Below are 6,215 nucleotides of genomic sequence, written 5' to 3'. Positions count from 1 at the left end.
GAGGGCAGTGTCACTGGCCCTCATATGTGGGATCTGAACCGGGGCCCTCTGGCATCCCAAGCCAGTTCTTAACCATCGCACCACTCGGCCGGCCCGAGAACATTTTTAAAAAGACTTCTATTCAACAATATGTTCATAAAATCCTAAGTGGTTCTACCATAAGACAGTTATGAGTTCTCTGAAATAAGCAACTGACCTGACACCTGCAGCTCCCAGGTGGTCCTGTAGTCATTATTTTGGGATCTGAACCAGCATCCATAGAGACCAGTGTCTGCAACAGTGACTTTCTCCAACCTCAGGGAGACATACCCTTCTGCTATGAGATCCTTCATCAACTCAGTTCTCCCTCGATAGGCCGGCATCTGCATATGGAGCTGGTCTTTCCCCTCTCTGTAGAGGTGCACCACAGCACCGAACTCATCTCTGAAGAACCGCACTTCCATGGCCTCTGCACTTGTCTTAGGAGAGAGGAAGCATGAGAACACTGCATCTTCCCCGACCACAACCTGGACGGGCTTGTCTGGTCCCATTACCTGCCACTGGCCTGTGGAAGGAAGCACAAGCGATAACTGAGCAAAGACCCTGTCAGTGTGTCCTACTCATGGCTGTGTGAGCCCAGGGGTGCGACATCATTCATTATCTCCTTTCCAAACCAGTGACCTGCATCTGTACATCCCTTACACTTGACAGAGCACTTCCACATCCATTACTTCATTCTGTCTTCACAAACATCCCGACAGGCGTATGTTATTGATATTCCCATTTTCAAGATGAGGACACAATGTCTCAGAGAGACTACGTAAATTAATGAGGGGCATGAGAGCACTTTCCAAATGCTGAACCTCTGATGGGAGGGGAATCTATACCCTCATTTTCTCCTCCCTGACCGTCTGCGTCACCACACACTCACAACAGCTCCTTCTTATCCTCTGCAAAAAACTAAAGATGACCCATTTTTCAGGAGGGGAGTTTTAATAATAAAATCTCCAGTTGGGGGCAATTTCTTTCGGTCTTTTAACTGTTTCATAGGTACAAGAAAGGACTGTCTTTGTCTATAGGTTAATCTGTATTTGTGCTTCCTTATTTTAATTATCTACTTCTTCTGCCAAATTCTGAGAGGCATATATGGCACTGTGACAATAAGATTATGCAAATTTCACTTTAGAGATTTGCTCTCCAGTGAATTCATGGTGGCTCTCCTTCTGTGGAGTGTGTTTTATGAACACACCTCTCTGATTTAGAATGTCTCTTGGTTACTTTCCATGTATTATTTTCTGATATGTGCATAGACTGGTGTGGTGAGGTCTGTATACTCATCAGAGAAAACAGGATCACAGTGTAAAATTCACTTGCAAGCATGCTGAAATTTCCAAATTGATCACTTAGTTTCAAATAAGTAAATATTTTTACTTTATCACCCATTATTTCTTACTTTAAATATGTTTTATACATGTTTTTGAAAGGTATTTCACTGATGTGTTTTGAAAGATGTCTTATGATATAAAATGTGACTTTGCAGCAGAATCTCTGTTTAGCCACTGACCTGGCCTACCAGATGCTGAGTGCTAACCCTCACCTGACCCTGAGCCCTCTGCAGTGGGCTGGGCATGTCTCTGCCCTCTGACAGCCCCATCCAGGAGCCTGGCCTCTGCTCCCTGCTGAGGGTTTTCTCTGCCCTTGGAATCTGCTCAGTCTGGTCCAGGGCACACCAAAGTGCTGAGAATTTAACAGTAGTGGAGGTACAAGTCCCCACTGGGACTGGAGGAAGTGGCTATTGGGATGATTCTAGGTGCCATCTATATGGCCCCTCAGAAGGGGTTTCCATGTCGGTAAGCAGCTCATTGGGACACCGTTTTGGTTTTCCTCTTTTCTGTCTTCACTTTCTTCACTCTCTCACTTTTGTTCCCAGAATCACCTCCTCAGCAGCCCACCTGCACTCAGACCCTTGTCCCTGGTTTGATTTGGGGACTCAGCCTACGTAAGCTGTGTTGCTGTTGCTGTGCTTTCAGGGCTGGCGGGGGGTGGGGTGGGGTTCTGGAGCTGAAGGAACCTTTTCCTGGAGTGTCTTTTTTCCTCTTTTGTCCAGGCTTTACTGCTGCTTTCATTTTTCTTGTCTACAGCTGCTCCTTCTACCCTTTATCCTTTCTTCCTCTGGGGACCAGCAAGGAAAAACTGTCTATCATTGAACACAGGCTCTGTGCAAATAAAGCTCTGTGGTCCGCTCTACATGCAGGAACTCATGTGTTCGCCACAGCAGCCTGATCAGGGTGTGATGCCATCTCCTGTCACAGGGAGCACACTGACTCCTGGCAGGGTTATGAGCCACACAGTTAATAAGCAGAGAAAATGAGGGCTTTAAATATAGTCTTTTGGCCTCTAAGGTCATTTTCATGACACCCTGCTGAAACAGAGCAGTCAAAGACACTTGTCAGGAAATGGATGAGGATGACCTTGAGAGACAGTCTAGTGAACAAGACATATGGCTCTCCTGTGGAAACACAGAGCATGATTTGATTGCCCTTATTTCTCTCTTCTTTTCCATGATCTACACAACAGACGTAGCAGATGAGTGACAGAATGAACTTGTGCAGACTGGACCTTGTACGGCTGGACACTGCCTGTCCAGAGACAGGGGTCCACTCCAGCCTCCAGCTTCCTCTCTGTACTTTATTCAGTTACTCAATATCCTACACACCAGCCTTTGTGTCAATTGTATCTAGAAGAAGAAACAAAAGTGGGCGCTTCTCAGACTATGCCACTTTACAACATAGTCCTCACTTGAAGATCAGTATACCTTCCCCCACCCTCAGGCCACACACCACAGGGGTGTCCCACTCAGCATGTCCACAGCTGGACCATTATCTTTTCCCAAAATGTCCTAATCAGTATCTTCTACCCCAGCACCCCAGTAGGAAACCTGGTTCCCTACTAGAGACCCTCTGCCTAAACTCAACAGCCCATCTGGAACAAACATTTAATTTATTGACCTTCACATTCTTCCTCTGTCCCCTCCCCACTACCAGGCCCCTCCTCAGCACTCTTTGCCATGATTTCTGGGCTATAATCACAGTTTTCACAGTGCCCGAGATCTTCAGCCTGCCTCCTGCTTCCCACAGCCCCTGGTATTGGTAGATGTCAGCCTGGGGCAAAATCAGGGAATGCAAGCAAGTTGCCCCACCTCATTGTGCTGTGATCTTGAAGCTATAGAACTCAAAATGTTAACCAACAAGAAGAGAGGCAGAGAGAGTCCAGCCTGGAGGCTTACTTGACCCCAGGAACCGAGGAGGCTGAGAAACAAAGTGAGCACGAGACCCCTAAGGGCCATGGATGTGTCTGCAGGCTGATCTCACACTATGGAAACAGACAAGAACAGAGACAGGAGGGCAGACTAATTAGCGAGAAGAGGGGTCAGCTCAGCTTCTGAGCTGAGAAGCCATGAAGAGGCAGAGCTTGAGCTGAAGGCAAGCTGCACCATTCTTTATAGAGTTACCTGACATACACATGGACCTGTGTGTTAGGGGAGTGGGGACTCTGCACTTTGAATCACTGCATTTATTGGCCGGCCATAAACATCCATCTCAGAACAAGGAAATAATGATAGAGAAGGGCATGGGGCACACTGGGCAGGGTTTGTCCTCCATCAAGACTGGCCCTGGGTGGGTGGCATGGGAGTGTCAGATGCAGGTATATCTTAAGATCCAATCTGGCAGGTAGAACTGTATGGCAGTGGAAATCCAGTCCTAAAAAAGAGCTTGTCCCAGCAAAGGGTAGCAGGTTGTGCAGGTAAGCAGGTGCCATTCCACAAGGAGCAACCAAGAGCAGGTGAGATGAATGTTTCCTGATGCAGCCTGATGTAACACATGTACTATGTTCCCTCTTTTGTTTTGAGTTCAGGGCCAAGACTCTATTTGAGGCCATATGAAGAAGAATTGCCAGAATAAAGACATTAGTTTCAAGTACCCAAAGTATTGAGAACGGTGCCAGGGCAGGTACAGCCCTTAGGGTGAGGCAAAGACCCGCTCACTTGTCGTTCAATAGACACACTCAGCCAGGGCACCTACAGTAAGTGACATGCAGTCTTGTCAAGTATGTGCAAACTGACAGAGTGATCACTCACTAGATCAGATAACAAGTTTCCCAGATACCACCAGAAAAATATTCAATAACCACAATGCAATTAAGGTATAGAACGATTTACAAACATGGGGACTCTATACACTTAGATATTGTTAATAATGTAATTTAAAGCGACTCATGGGTGAAACAAAATCATAATAAATGCTAGAAAGTAGACTAAACAAGAGTAAAAATAGAACTCGCACTAAAATCGAAAACATGGACAACTCCAAATGTTGATGAGAATGTGGAACAACAGGAGCTCTCATTAATTGCTGGCAGGAATGCGACATAGTACAGCCACTTTGGAAGACAGTCTATAGCTTCTTACAAAAGTAAACAGTCTTACCACATGATCCAGCAAGTGTGCNCTCTATCCTTTTTATGTGCTCACTAAGTTCCTTAAACATTCTTATCATCAGTGTTTAAACTCTGTCTCTGAAAGATTGGATACTTCTGTTTCATTTAGTTCCATTTCTAGAAGTTTCTTCTGATTTTTTATGTGGGACATTTCTTTGTTTCTTCATTCTGGCTGTCGTTTTGTGATTGCTTTGATATTAGATAGATCACCTAGAAAAAAAAAGAAAAAAGAAAAAGATAAGAAAAAAAAGAAGAAAAACGGGAAAAAAAGGGGAGGGGCTCTCTGCCCACTTTAATCTGCAGACCACTTGCTCGGCAATAGGGAGACTCTGGGCTACTCAGCACCTGCTGTTGGGGGGAAGGGTTCAGTGTGTCATGCGCCAGCCTCCCTCTGAGACTTGCAGTGAGCTTCCAGCATTTAGCTGCTGTGTGCTCTGGAACCATGCTCACCACCAAAAATCTTCAGTGTTGTTGTGGGCTGTCTGCTGCTGCTGCAAAAAAAACCCTCTGTGGCCTGCGGAGGTGGTGGCCAGTGACCAGGGTCTCAGGGTGCCCCCAGCAACACAGCTCTAGGTGGGCAAGGCAGGCCCTCAAGGCACCACAGGATGTGGTCAGTGGCCCCCACCAAGTCAAAGCAGCATGCACTCCTGCATCGGTAATCAGCCCACACATACGTGACAGGAAAGCCCTGGCCAGATCACGCAGGCACATAGCTCATGGCCCAGCACTCCCAGGGAAACTCCCAGTCTCAGCCTGTCCCAATCAGCTGCTTGAAGATCAGGCCTAGCACCCTGACAGCCAATTGCCACCCTGGCAACTCGGCACCCTCAGTGTGGAGACCGGGAAACCAAGTCGAGTCACTGACTCCTGCATCTCAATAAACAGCCTGTTGGAGTCGGAGCGCAGGCTGCCAGGCATTTCCCTGGCTATGCAGCACAAGCAGTGCAGAGGGTGGGGATGCAAGGTCGCATGTGCATTCACGCACACGCGCACTCCTACACTAATTCCGCCAGACCAATGTGGTCCCAGACCTGAGCCTCTGTGGGAGCACCGAGCCCTGAAAAAATGGCATTCTCCTGTGCACTATTCATGTGCAAGCTCCACACCAGGGGAACAACGGTCCCCAAATCTCCAGCTCCTGCGCCAAAGGCACTCAGTTTAGCCCTTCTCCGCAGGCTCCTGGGCCCCGCTCACAAAGTTACTCCCTCCACCAGGAACTGGGTGAGTGCTCAACAGTGAGCAAGTCTGTGTGCTGGCTCCACTGGTTCTACAGCCGCCCTCAGCCTCAGGGAGTTGAGCAAAGAGAGTCCTCACTAATTTCTACTGCCAGCTATCGTAGAACTCCTCTTCCCAGCAAAGTAACTCTGGGTTGGTGAGCTCGGTGTGGGGCTGGAGGATCTCTCTCCCAACTGGAGAAGCCTCCCCACTGCTCTGGTGTCCTCACGGGGTTCGCCATCTCTGATCTCCACCCCTCCTACCAGACTCGATGTGGCCTCCTCTTTAAGTCCTTGGTTGAGAGGATCTGTTCATCTAGTGTTCAGGGGACTTCTGAGGTTGAATATTTTATAAATTATTTGTAATTTTGGTGTGATCATGTGAGGCAGTCTGCACAGCATCTGTCTACTTCGCCATCTTCAATTTCATTCTTTTTTATGGCTAATAGTCCATTGTATATATGTACCAACTTTGTTTTATCTATTCATCCATTGATGGACACTTAGGTTGCCTCCTTGCCTTAG

At 47.4% G+C, this 6,215-nt stretch overlaps 1 pseudogene; it reads right to left on the bottom strand.

The window, feature by feature from the left end:
- LOC109378608 (butyrophilin-like protein 8) overlaps positions 1-443 on the bottom strand; it is a 6,695-nt pseudogene extending 6,252 nt beyond the window's left edge.
- Positions 444-6,215: the final 5,772 nt, after the last annotated feature.

Source organism: Hipposideros armiger, unplaced genomic scaffold, assembly GCF_001890085.2.
Source record: "Hipposideros armiger isolate ML-2016 unplaced genomic scaffold, ASM189008v1 scaffold_2235, whole genome shotgun sequence".
In the NCBI taxonomy this organism is placed as follows: domain Eukaryota; kingdom Metazoa; phylum Chordata; class Mammalia; order Chiroptera; family Hipposideridae; genus Hipposideros; species Hipposideros armiger.
Note: the sequence above shows the minus strand (reverse complement) of the source record. Positions and strands in the feature narration are given on the sequence as shown.